Below are 14915 nucleotides of genomic sequence, written 5' to 3' on the forward strand. Positions count from 1 at the left end.
CAGAATCAAATATCGCTGTGATGATTTACGTTCTAGTACCAATTGTTTGGTGACAATAAAGCATAAAGTATAAGATATAGTACGGACAGAAACACTGGCAGAGGCAAAAAGTGGGAATAAAGGGGGCCTTTTCCAGTTTGCTGCTGGTGACTAGTAGCGCTCCGCAGGGATTGGTGTTTTCACATTGAAAGGGAAAATAGATCAGCCGTAATTGAATGGCATATCCGAATTGTTGGGCCAATTGGGAAGATACATACCAGGAAAGGTGGGTCGATACACAACGATTCATTATACTGATGAAGCGTAAGTGTAAACGGAGGCAGTGTGAGATGTGTGAGAAACACCAAGTAGGAAGGAGGAAGACAAATTGGAGACCAAAAGCATATTTAAGTTAAGAACAAAAACCTAGTTTTTGTTAATAGAACAGATTAGCTTTATTTGTCACTTGTACATGGAAACATCGAAACACACAATGAAATGCGTCATTTGCATCAACAATCAACCAACAGTTGGAGGATGTGCAGGGGGCAGCCCGCACGTGTTGCTAAGCATCCAGCACCAACACCAACACAGAACACCCACAACTTACTAACCATGTGTCTTTGGGCTGTGGGAGGAAACCAAAGCAGATGGAGGAAACCCACAGGGCACAGGGAGAACACAAAAATTCCTGACAGAATTCAGCACCAGTCACTGGCGCTGTAAAGTATTATTGCGTAGCTCTGTTAACAATATTGGATTTATTCTTCATCTACACTGCAAAAGCATGAAATGAGCATTTATTTAAGGTAAGTAGTTTATACCTCAGAAACTTAAATCTTCAATAAAATTTCTTTTTGAATAACTTTGATGTTCACTTCAGTTTCACTTGCAAGGTAACATCAGGCCGATCACAGACACAAAAATATTCATTCAATAAAGATTACAATCAAAATGCTATCACAAATTCAGATATTCATTGTCAAGCACTGTGCAACTCCGATCACCAAAACAATGAAATCCCCATCAGGTGCAGATTACTTAAACCTAGACCAAGCTAAACAAAGATACAAGGTCTTCAGGGAGTGAAGATGGCAAGGAAATGAAAAAGATTAAACCCAAGATCCAAGGTCACGAGAACTGGATCTGTTATTTATAGAAACATAGAAAACATAGAAAACGTACAGCACAATTCAGGCCCTTTGGCCACAATGCTGTGCCAAGCATGTATTTACTTTAGAAATTACCTAGGGTTATCTATAGCCCTCTATTTTTCTAAGTTCCATGTACCAGGAGTCTTTTAAAAGACCCTCTCATTTCCACCTCCACAACCGTCATCGGCAACCCATTCCACGCACTCACCACTCTCTGTGTAAAAAACTTATATAACCATATAACAATTACAGCACGGAAACAGGCCATCTCGGCCCTTCTAGTCCGTGCCGAACTCTTACCCTACCCTAGTCCCACCGACCTGCACTCAGCCCATAACACTCCATTCCTTTCCTGTCCATATATCTATCCAATTTAACTTTAAACAACAACATAAAACCTGCCTCAACCACTTCTGCTGGAAGCTCGTTCCACACAGCTACCACTCTCTGCGTGAAGAAGTTCCCCCTCATGTTACTCCTAAACTTTTGTCCTCTAATTCTCAACCTATGTCCTCTTGTTTGAATCTTCCCCACTCTCAATGGATAAAGTCTAACCACGTCAACTCTATCAATCCCCCTCATAATTTTAAACACCTCTATCAAGTCCCCCCTTAACCTTCTACGCTCCAAAGAATAAAGACCTAACTTGTTCAATCTTTCTCTGTAACTTAGGAGATGAAACCCAGGAAACATTTTAGTAAACCTCCTCTGTACTCTCTCAATTTTATTAACATCTTTCCTATAATTCGGTGACCAGAACTGTACATAATACTCCAGATTTGGCCTTACCAATGCCTTATACAAATTCAACATTACATCCCAACTCCTATACTCAATGCTCTGATTAATAAAGGCCAGCAAACCAAAAGCTTTCTTCACCACCCTACCCACATGAGATTCCATCTTCAGGGAACTATGCACCATTATTCCTAGATCCCTCTGTTCCACTGCATTCTTCAATGCCCTACCATTTACCATGTATGTCCTATTTCGATTAGTCCTATCAAAATAAAGCACCTCACATTTTTCAGCATTAAACTCCATCTGCCATCTTTCAGCCCACTCTTCTAACTGCCCTAAATCTCTGCAAGCTTTGAAAACCTACTTCATTATCCACAACTCCACCTATCTTAGTATCATCTGCATACTTACTAATCCAAATTACTACCCCATCATCCAGATCATTATTATCATATTACAAACAACATTGGACCCAGTACAGATCCCTGACGCACACCGCTACACATCGTCCTCCAATCTGACACAGTTATCCACTACTACTCTCTGGCGTCTCCCATCAAGCCACTGCTGAGTCCATTTTACTACTTCGATATTAATGCCTAACGATTGAACCTTCCTAACTAACCTTCCGTGTGGAACCTTGTCAAAGGCCTTACTGAAGTCCATATAGACAACATCCACTGTTTTACCCTCGTCAACTTTCTTAGTAACCTCATTCAAAAAATTCAATAAAATTTGTCAAACATGACCTTCCACGCACAAATCCATGTTGACTGTTCCTAATCAGACCCTGTCTATCCAGAAAATTATATATACCATCTCTGAGAATACTTTCCATCAATTTACCCACCACTGACGTCAAACTCACAGGCCAATAATTGCCAGGCTTACTCTTAGAACCCTTTTTAAACAATGGAACCACATGAGCAATACGCCAATCCTCTGGCACCATCCCTGTTTCTAATGACATCTGAAATATTTCTGTCAGAGTCCCTGCTATTTCTACACTAACTTCCCTGAAACTCCTAGGGAATATCTTGTCCGGACCCGGAGACTTATCCACTTTTATATTCCTTAAAAGTGCCAGTACTTCCTCTTCTTTAATTGTCATACTTTCCATAACTATCCTACTTGTTTCCCTGACATCTCCTCTGTACCTACTTCCAATCACTTTAAAACTGTGCCATTTCAGCCCTGGGAAAAGCCCCTGACTATTCACATGATCAATGCCTCTCATCATCTTATACACCCCTATCAAGTCATCTTTCATCCTCTGCCACTCCAAGGAGGAAAGGCCGAGTATACTCAACCTATTCTCATAAGGCATGCTCCCCAGTGCAGGTAACATCCCTGTAAATCTCCTCTGTACCCTTTCTATAGTTTCCACATCTTTCCTGTAGTGAGGCAACCAGAACTGAGCACAGTACTCCAAGTGGGGTCTGCCCAGGGTCCTATATAGCTGTAACATTACCTTTCGGCTCTTAAACTCAATCCCACAACTGATGAACGCCAATGCACTGTACGCCTTCTTAACCACAGAGTCAACCTGTGCAGCAGCTTTGAGTGTCCTATGGACTCGGACCCCAAGATCCCTCTGATCCTCCACACTGCCAAGAGTCTTACAATTAATACTATATTCTGCCATCATATTTGACCTACCAAAATGAACCACTTCACACAGATCTGGGTTGAACTCCATCTGCCACTTCTCAGCCCAGTTTTGCATGCTGTCGATGTTCTGCTGTAACCTCTGACAGCCCTCCACACTATCCACAACACCCCAACCTTTGTGTCGTCAGCAGATTTATTAACCCATCCCTCCACTTCCTCATCCAGGTCATTTATAAAAATTTCAAAGAGAAGGGGTCCCAGAACAGATCCCTGAGGCATACAACAGGTCACCGATCTCCATGCAGAATATGACCTGTCTACAACCACTCCTTGCCTTCTGTGGGCAAGCCAGTTCTGGATCCACAAAGCAATGTCCCCTTGGATCCCATTCCTCCTTACTTTCTCAATAAGCCTTGCATGGGGTACTTTCTGAAATACCTTGCTAAAATCTGTATACACTACATCTACTGCTCTACCGTCATCAATGTGATTAATCACATCCTCAAAAAATTCAATCAGGCTCGTAAGGCACAACTTGCCTTTGGTAAAGCCATGCTGACTATTCCTAATCATATCAGCCTCTCCAAATGTTTATAAATCCTGCCTCTTAAGATCTTTTCATCAACTTACCAACCACTGAAGTAAGACTCACTGGGCTATCTCTACTCCCTTTCTTGAATCTGTCCAACCCTCCAATCCTCTGGAACCTCTCTCATCCCCAATGATCATTGCCAGAGGCTCAGCAATCTCCTCCCTCACCTCCCACAGTAGCCTAGGGTGCATCTCCTGGAGACTTATACAACTTGATTCTTTCTAAAACCTCCAGCACATCCTCTTTCTTAATATCTACATGCTCAAGCTATTCAAACCACTGTAAGTCATCCCTACAATCGCCAAGATCCTTTTCTGTAGTGAATACTGAAGCAACGTATTCATTAAGTACCTTTGCTATCTTCTCTGCTTCCATACACACTTTTCCACTGTCACATTTGATTGGTCTTATTCTTTCACGTCTTATCCTCTTGCTCTTCACATACCTGTAGAATGCCTTGGGGTTTTCCTGAATCCAAGGCCATGTCATGGCCCCTTCTGGCTCTCCTAATTTCTTTCTTAAGCTCCTTCCTGCTAGCCTTAATCTTCTAGATCTCTATCATTACCTAGTTTTTCAAACCCTTTGTAAGCTTTCTTTTCTTCTTGACTAGATTTTCAACAGCCTTTGTACACCACGGTTCCTGTACCATACCATCCTTTCCCTGTCTCATTGGAACGTACCTATGCAGAACTCCACGCAGATATCCCCTGAACATTTGCCACATTTCTGCTGTAAATTTCCCTGAGAACATCTGTTCCCAATTTATGCTTCCAAGTTCCTGCCTGATAGCTTCATATTTCCCTTTACTCCATTTAAACATTTCCCTAACTTGTCTGTTCCTATCCCTCTCCAATGCTATGGTAAAGGAGATAGAATTGTGATCACCATCCCACCACAATTGTAGGCCGAATCTCGGGTAATGATGAGTTTGAGTACAGGGAGGAGATTAAGAACCTGATGGCATGGTGCGAAGACAATAACCTATCCCTCAACATCAGCAAGACGAAGGAATTGGTTGTTAACTTCAGAAGGAGTAGCGGACCGCACAACCCAACTTACATCGGTGGTGCGCAAGTGGAACAGGTCAAAAGCTTAAGTTCCTCGGGGTCAATTTCACAAATAACCTGACTTGGTCCAACCAAGCAGAGTTCACTGCCAAGAAGGCCCACCAGCGCCTTTACTTCCTGAGAAAGCTAAAGAAATTTGGCCTGTCCCATAAAAACCCTCATTAATTTTTATAGATGCACCATAGAAAGCATTCTTCTAGGGTGCATCACAACCTGGTATAGAAGTTGTCCTGTCCAAGACCAGAAGATGATGCAGAAGATCGTGAACACAGCCCAGCACATCACACAAACCAATCTTCCGTCCTTGGACTCACTTTATACCACACGCTGTTGGAGCAGTGCTGCCAGGATAATCAAGGACACGACCCACCCAGCCAACATACTTTTCGTCCCTCTTCCCTCCGGGAGAAGGCTCAGGAGCTTGAAGACTCGTACAGCCAGATTTGGGAACAGCTTCTTTCCAACTGTGATAAGACTGCTGAACGGATCCTGACCCGGATCTGGGCCGTATCCTCCAAATAACCGGACCTGCCTCTCGGTTTTTTTGCACTACCTCACTTTCGATTTTTCTATTTTCTATTTATGATTTATAATTTAAATTTTTAATATTTACTATCGATTTGTACTCCAGGGAGCGCGAAGCGCAGAATCAAATATCGCTGTGAGATTGTACTTTCTAGTATCAATTGTTTGGTGACAATAAAGTATAAAGTATCTTCAAAATGCTCTCCCACTGAGAGACCTGACACCTGACCAGGTTCATTTCCCAATAGCAGATCAAGTACTGCCTCTCCTCTTGTAGGCTTATCTACATATTGTGTCAGGGAACCTTCCTGAGTGCACCTAACAAACTCCACCCCATCTAAACCCCATGTTCTAGGGAGATGCCAATCAATATTTGGGAAATTAAAATCTCCCACCACCCCAACCCTGTTATTATTACACCTTTCCAGAATCTGTCTCCCTATCTGCTCCTCGATGTCCCTGGTACAACTGGGTGGTCCATATAAAAAAAAACACCCAGTAGAGTTATTGATTCCTTCTTGTTTCTTCTTGTTTCTAACTTTCACTCACAGAGACTCCGTAGACAACCCCTCCATGACTTTCTGCTTTTCTGCAGCTGTGACACTATCTCTGATCCCTGTCCTTTCTGAAAGATCTAAAGCCTGGCACTCTAAGTAACCATTCTTACCCCTAAGCCATCCAAGTCTCTGTAATTGCCACAACGTCATAGCTCCAAGTACTGATCCATGCTCTCTCATCTGCTTTTTTCATGATGCTTCTTGCATTAAAACAGACACATCCCTAACCATCAATCTGAGCGCATCCCTTCTCTATCACCTGCCTATCCTCCCTCTCGCACTGTCTCCAAGTTTTCTCGATTCGTGAGCTAACTGCCCCTTCCTCCATCTCTTCAGTTCAGTTCCCACCCCCCAGCAATTCTAGTTTAAACTCTCCCCTGTAGCCTTAGCAAACCTCCCTGCTAAGATATTGGTCCCCCTCGGATTTAGGTGCAACCCATCCATTCTGTACAGGTCGTGCCTGCCCCAAAAGAGGTCCCAATGATCCAGAAATCGGAATCCCTGCCCCCTGCTCAAATCCCTCAACCACGCATTTACCCTTCACCTCATTCTATTCCTACACTCACTGTCGCGTGTCACAGGCAGTAATCGCAAGGTTATTACCTTTGTCATCATGCTTCTCAGCTTCTTTCATGGTACAGATTGGTATCAACGATATAGGTAGGAAAAGGGAGGAGATCCTGAAAACAGACTACAGAGAGTTAGGAAAGAAGCAGTTCTCCTTCCCACTTCAGGATATCGTGGACACAATCAAAAACTTCCCAGACCCTGGTACCTGGGAGGCAAACTACAATCCGTGTTTCTTTCCTGCATCCACAGAATTGTCTGTCTGACCCTCTAACTATCGAGTCCCCTATCACTACTGCCATCCTCTTCCTTTCCCTACCCTTCTGAGCCACAGGGTCAGACTCTGTGCCAGAGGCGCAGCCACTGTTACTTCCCCCAGGTAGGCCGTCTCCCCCAAAAGTACTCAAACAGGAATTCTTATTGTTAAGGGGGACAGCCACAAGGGTATTCTCTAGTATCTGACTCCTGCTCTTCCATCTCCTGACTGTTACTCACTTAACTGTGTCCCAAGACCCTAGTTTAACTACTTGCCTATAGCTCCTCTCTATCACCTCCCCATTTTCCCTGACCAGACGAAGGTCATAGAGCTGTATCTCCAGTTCCCCAACCCGGTCCCTAAGGAGCAGCAGCTCGACACACCTGGTGCAGATGTGGCCATCCTGGAGGCTGGGAGTCTCCCGGACATCCCACATCTGACACCCAGTACAAAACACCGGCCTCAAAGACATAATTCCTGTTTCTATTCCTCACAGGTAACTTACCTCGCCTCAAACTGTTATCGCCGAAGCCTAAATGAGCCAAGGCCCTACGACTCTGCCTCAGATCACTCCATTTAAGTACTGTATTTAGGTAAATACTTCTGCTTAGTGTGTAATATGATTGGCCATTACTTTGATTTTAGTATGAGTCATGACAACATAAGAAACAGCACTATCTACTCCTGAATTAGCAGATGGATGTAATTGGCTATTACCCTTCCTCAGTAACACATTTAACAAAGGCAGATCTCACCACAGAATCACGTCAACTGGTACTACCTCCAGAACCCCCACTTTCATCAAATGCTTCTGCCATTCAGCTCAATAGTCAGTTCTGCCAGTGGTTCAGACTTCCAGTCACCATGGACACACTGGACAGGTGTTTGGTGACTGTAGCCAACACCAAAGGCAGGGGCATCATTTTTCTTAACTAATGGAGTGAGCTGCCAGAATCTATAGGGGCTTTAACAAGTTTTCCATTAACTCTGATCATTATAAACAGCCTCTTTCTCTTCTCATTCTGCTTGTTTTCCATTACCATACTCACAGTCATAACAATCATTATCATCACATTCTCCCTTGCTTGGTACATAGCATATATCTGACAATCTGGCCTTCTTGAGAGGACACACAGAGGGTTCATGACCTGGCTACTGACAGTGGTAGAAGAAACTAGCTAAGATTCTTTGCTATCGTTTCTCCCTCTCAGCAATTCTACAAAATTACTCTGAGCCGGTTAAAGTCTCTGTTGCTTTGGAATGATACTTGTGATGGCGTCCCTTGAGGGGACGGGACTGAGGTACTGCAGGGCAGGTCAGGCTGCCATGAGTCCATCTGCTGGCTCATGCTTTCGGACCCATGTTCTGGTGTCTGGAGGACAAACCTGCAGCAGTTGCTCCAGAACAATGGCCTCATCAATCTTTTCCTTGGACTTCTGCTCTGGTTGAGACCCCTCAGGTGAAGATATGTCACAGTGGGTGACTCCCCTGGTGGTAGAGTAGTGGAATGGAAACGTTGGGATAGATTTCCGCCAAGATATCAAATTTAGCCAGTAGCGCCTCCTTCAGGTCAGGATAGTTGTTGAATCTCTCTTCATCCATTGCAGTGTAGGCTTCAGGAGAGTTACCCATCAGTAGTGGCACGAGCTGGCAGGACCAATCCTCCTCTGGCCATTGCCATATCTGGACCATCCTCTCCAACCTGAGGAGATAGTTCCCAGTATCGTCACCTTGTTGACAAAATGTCATCTTGGGACCCTTCCACAGATTTTGGAGTCTCTTTCTAAAAGCATCACCTCTCCTCTGCTGGGTAGACAGAAAGTCTCCGAACAGATTTTGCAGGGTAGTTTGGAGGTGGTGCCACTTGAAGGCCCTTCACATTCTGGCCTGAGTTTGGCCCTGGGCTAAAGTTCTTCCTCCTCTGAGGTCTCCGCTATTTCCCCGGGCATCTGCTTTATTTTTAGCCTCGTGGGTTTCCTGACTTGGGACCGTAAACCTATTTTGCCTCAGGTTGAATACACCTCTTTCCAACCAGCCATCCCAATGCTGCCAACATATGTTGGATACGTGGGTGATGACCAAAGGAAAAATGACTGGAGTCGCTTAGCACTCTCAAAATTCAGTGAAAATAGTGGAAAGAAAACTGCCAATATTTATCAAAAGATATCTATCAGAAACACATTAATGGCTCCATATTTATTCTTGTCCAGTGTGAACTCCTGGCAATCCCTAGCTCTCTCTCTCATATTCAGAGCAAAGAGTTTCTGCTAGGACATACCATATTTAATTACCCACAAAGTTAACTTAGTAGAGCTACTAGGACTTGATGTTTCAATCCCTATGGTAAATTGGCAATCCCGAGATTGGCAGTGGGTTTGGAGTGGTGAAAAGGAGGGAGGGTAGGTACGTCATCGGGGTCATCAGGTGGGCACCCTCCTTCTTTGGTGTTTCGTTGATAAGCCCACGACGTCTCCAGAGGGCTCAACGGTGTTACCTGGCATCCCAGATACACCTCCCTCATTTCCATACCCTCCTGTCTTCGTCTTGCTGCCCAGTTGTTGTCTTTCCTTTTAATCCAAATCCAATTGCTGCTTTCTTCTGCTGCGTTTGACAAGGACTTGATTGCTTGCTGGAGGGAGTGACCCCTCACCCCCATCTTCCTCAATAGACTGGTCGTAGACGTAGCAACGAATCCCCTGCATCCCACTTCTACAGGGAAAATCTTGGTCTTCCAGCCATTCTGGGCAGCTTCAGTTGCCAGTTCAGAGTACTTGGTCTTTTTCCTCTCATAAGCTTCTTCAACACCATCTTCCCATGGTACTGTCAATTCCACAACATATGCTAGCTTGGCTGTTGTGGACCACAGGACCATGTCTGGCTGGAGTGTTGTAGCCGCAATGTCTGGGGGAAACACAAGCTTTTTTTCCAAGTCCACGTCCATTTTCCAATCCCGAGCAACCTGCAAAATGCTTACATCTTTTGATGTGGACTACACATGAATTAGAATACGAAGCACCCCACAACGTAGTTACAATCATATTACAAAAGAAACAGAAGTATCGATCTTAAATACAGTATACAATTACATATTTACACTTTATTTCCTGTCAATCAATTAAAACTGAATTTGGCTGGCCCTACCTACCCATCACCCATCCCATGATCCCCTATCAGTTAAGACAGAGACAAAGTTGCATTTATATGGTACCTTTCAGAATCTCAGGATGGCACAGAATGTTATTGATTCACAGACAATACCCCCTTCTTGTCAAAGGAAAGACCGTCCACTGTACTGTGGTACACACCACACATAGTTGTACCACACGAAACCACCACATAAAACTGTACCATACAGAATCTCCATACACAGCAGAACCACACTGAATCACTATACACAGTTGTACCATGGGTAGAAGATTGGCTGACTTGCAGAAGACAAAGAGGGGGAATAAAATGTAGTTTTTTTTCGGTTGGCTGCTGGTGACCAATAATGTTCTGCAGGAATCAGTGTTAGATCCACTACTTTCACATTATATGCTACTGATCTAGATGACAAAATTGTTGGCTTTGTGGCCAAATTTGTGGATGATACAAAGATAGGTGGAGGGGACATGTAATGTTGAGGAAGCAGGGACTCTGCAAAAGGACTTGGACATTAGGAGAATAGGAAAAGAAGTGGCAGATGAAATACAGTGTCGGGAACTGTATGGTCATGCACTTTGCTAGAAAGAACAAAGTTGTAAACTATTTTCTAAACAGCAAGCAAATTCAAAAATCACAAGTGCGAAGAGACTTGGTAGTCCTAGTGCAGGATTTCCTAAAGTTTAGCTTGAAGGTTGAGTCAGTAGTAAGGAAGGCAAATGCAATGTTAGCATTTATTTCAAAAGGACCAAAATATAAAAGTGAGGATGTAATCCTGATGTTTCATAAAGCACTGCTCAGACCACTTTTGGGGAATTGTGCGCAGTTTTGAGCCTCATATACAAGGAAGGATGTGCCAACATTGGTGAGGGTCCAGAGAAGGCATATGAAAATAATCCAGGAATTAAATGGTGAATGCATGAAGAGCATTTGATGGCACTGCATCTGCACTTGCTGGAGTTTAGAGGGGGTATCACTGCCTCAAAACAGAAGGACATCCCTTTAGAACAGAGATGAGGAAGAATTTCTTTAGCCAGGGTAGTGAATCTGTGAATTCATTGCCACAGACAGTTGTAGAGGCCAAGTCAATGGGAATATTCAAAATGGAGGTTGATAAATTCTTAATTTGCAAGGGTGTCAAAGGTTATGGGGTGAAGGCAGGAGAATGAAGTTGAGAGCCGAGTCGATGAGCCAAATAGCCAATTTTGTACTTATGTCTTATGAAAATAACTTAATCTCACTGTTGTCAATCTATCTGAGTTTCTGTGCTTTTTCCTCTCCCCTTCATAGTCCCTTTCAATAACGCTGTGCTCAACTTGAGACTATTTTAAACATGTGAAATTATGAAGAGTAAAACAAGGCAAGAGAGTTTTGCAAAGAAACGTGTTGAAACAAAATTCTTGTGAAAGTTTTCACCAATTTCCAACGGAGTGAAAATAAGGTAATTAATTAGTGTCTTCATTTGCATAAAGGTACTGACCTATGGTGTATTTCTCTCCTGGGTGGCCCTGTTGTAATTGTCACAAGAAGGGACCAACATAACTTCAATAAACATTTAACAAAATCAGGCATGACAAGTTACACAGGGCTGATCTTCTTTGTCACCCTATCTCCAGAAAGGCCAAAAGTTACTTTGCTTACTGAATTTATTTGTTGTCTTTAAAATAGCTCAGGCGACTACCAAAGTAAAGACGTGTCCTGGTGCCTTTACAGAGGTATATTCAGATAAAAATTGTCAGTGAACCAAAGCAAATATTAGTCTGGGTGTATATTAGTTTGATATAAAAAGAGAAATTGTGTTTATTGGTGGATGCTTCGAGAATCAGAATGGAAATGAATAGCAAAAGAACAAAAAAAAGACACATAGTTATTTTGCAGGGAATGGCTCAAGCCTGGAGTACACTGTTAGAGGTAACGGTGCGGGGAAATCCAACTGCTGTGTTCAATAGGGAGCAAAATAAACGTTGGAGAGGAAAATACGAGCAGGGCTCTGCCGGGCGGGGTGGGGTGGACAGATCTGCTGGGTGGGCGAGCATGTGGGTGGCTCTGTTGCGTGGGTGAGTTCATTACACCTTTACCTCTTTGGCCTTCAGGTACCCTGAGGATATTAAACTACAAGTAAAATAAGTTAGTCTGCTTATCACAGTCTGTCATCATTTGATTAAATTGTTCTCTCTCCTTGAGAGGATTGTAAAAATATTGTATAACAGAGTTTCCATTTGAACAACTGCTAACTTGTGAACATTATGAAATAATCAATAATACTAGCCACAAAAGGCTGAAAGTAAAGCCTAGCCATTATAGCTAGTGTCTTTAAACAGTACAGCCATGTTTGTGGGCAAAGTTTGCATGTCACTAAGCAATCCACCATTTTCAGACCAGCACTGATCAGCTGTTCAAATGCATTAGCTGAGTTAGAAATAATACTGTAACGTTTTGCCAGGTCTAATCTTTTAGACAACAGTCACAAGCATGCAATGTTTATCATGGAGAAACTTAAAACTATACTGAGATGCATCACTCCACCTGTGCAGGCTTAACAACCACTTCAAAACAGTCACTCGGCTTTGCTGCTTGTGTCGGGGTGAGTGATGCACTTGGGAATAGCAGAGTCATCGAAGATGTACAGCACAGAAACTGCTTCTTTGGCCCATTTAGTCTACGCTGAAAACTTTTAAACTGCCTCCTCCCATCAAGCTGCACGGGGACCATAGCCCTCCTTACCCCTACCATCCATGCACCTATCCAAACTTCTCTTAAAAGCTGAAATCGAGCTCACATGCACCACTTGCGCTGGCAGCTCATTCCACACTCTCACAAACTTCTAGGTGAAGAATTTTCCCCTCAATTTCCCCTTAAACTTTTCACTTTTCACTCTTAACCCATGATCTACAGTTGTAATCTCACCCAACTTAAGTGGAAAAAGCTGCTTGCATTTCTCCTATCTATACCCCTCAATTGTGTATAAGTCTATCAAATCTCCCCTTATCCTTCTACATTCCAAGGAATACGTACCTAACCTATTCAACCTCTCCTTATAACTCAGGTCCTCCAGACTCAGCAACATCCTTATTTACATCGTTCCTGTGGTAGGTGACCAAAACAGCACCAAGTACTCCAAATTAGCCCACCGACGTCTTATACAACTTCAACATAACATACCATCTCCGGTACGCAATACCTTGATTTATGAAGACAATGTGCCAAAAGCTTTCTTTACAACCCTATCAACCTGTGATACTACTTTCAATGAATTATGCACCTGTATTCCCAGATCCCTTTGTTCATCTCCACTGTGTTGAACCTACCCTTGCTGGCCTTATCTGAAGGCTGACTCACATTCAGTACCTGGGCCCCTTGCACAATATACTGTCAACCCCCTATTGTGAGCTACTCAGTGTTTTTTTTATTACACTGTCATTTTCTAATGGTGTTTATACGTCACTGACACTTCCTAGCAATGCACAGTTGGTGACACTCCAAGTAAGACGCAATTAAGAAAAATGTCCAGAAGAATGGTATCCAAAAAGGTGGATTGGAGGAGGAATTTAGAGAACAGAATTACGTTCAATCAAGGCTTAGCCAGCAAGGTAGCAGTGAGATAAGACAGGAATCAGGTTGAATATTCAAATGTCATGAGCAGAGATGGACAGCTCTTGCTGTCAGCAGAAAGAAAGCAAATAATAAGAAAGGCTGTTCTCATATGATCCCACTCTTTACCTCAGCTCCAGCACAAGAGAAGGTCTTCGCTCACTGAGTCCATCCAGACACTGAGGAAGCTTTGTAATGAAATAACTAAATTAATTCAACACACATAAAAGTTGCTGGTGAACGCAGCAAGCCAGGCAGTATCTCTAGGAAGAGGTGCATTCGACGTTTCAGGCTGAGACCCTTCGTTCTGACGGTCTCGGCCTGAAACGTCGAGTGTACCTCTTCCTAGAGATACTGCCTGGCCTGCTGCGTTCACCAGCAACTTTTATGTGTGTTGCTTGAATTTCCAGCATCTGCAGAATTCCCGTTGTTTGTAACTAAATTAATTACAAGCTTCCCCACAGCCAGGTGACCAAACAGTATGCTAATCTGTTTTAGTGACATGGATTGGGGGATGAAAGAGCTAATCCACATTAAATCACGCCATGTACAGATTGACAAGCTTGGCCAATACAACACGGTGCCACAGTGGAGACTCGCATCCAAATCCTGCAGGGCGACACTGAGTACTTCTAAAGTTAGAACTGATTTGGAAATATAAAGCAATGAGAAGAGGGAAAAGATTGTAGGGTGCCCAACTGAATCAAAAATCTTGGACATCAACAGCTCTCAAGAATCTACAGTGTCACTTGGCTGCCTTGAATTCACAAGCTGGTCTGGAAATGTAATTCAATCCTTGTCTCCTCATAAGATTTTTTCTCTGCATTAAATTGATGAACACCAAATCTGAAGACTTTCCCACAGACACTAAGCAACAAATGTATGTCATACATGTTCAATATATACACACAGAAATGGGTATACCCAGAGAATTTAATATGTGGCAGCAACCACCATCATCAAACGACACGATACCCAAAATTCAAATGCAATTTATAACCGTCATCTGAAACCTTGGTGTCAGTGAAATAAAAAGATGTTCTGCATTTTTACTCTACAAAATAAGAAGGATGATGATGGATGCAGATTTTGATCTTGAAATACAGCTGGGACTGGGGATCTTGCCAAAACAGA

At 43.1% G+C, this 14915-nt stretch overlaps 1 protein-coding gene across 4 annotated transcripts in view; it reads right to left on the reverse strand.

Moving 5' to 3' along the window:
- Positions 1-14915, reverse strand: part of hspg2 (heparan sulfate proteoglycan 2) — a 546546-nt gene that overhangs the window by 414110 nt on the left and 117521 nt on the right. The gene's annotated exons all lie outside the window — the stretch shown is intronic.

Source organism: Mobula hypostoma, chromosome 25, assembly GCF_963921235.1.
Source record: "Mobula hypostoma chromosome 25, sMobHyp1.1, whole genome shotgun sequence".
Classification (NCBI taxonomy): Eukaryota; Metazoa; Chordata; class Chondrichthyes; order Myliobatiformes; family Myliobatidae; genus Mobula; species Mobula hypostoma.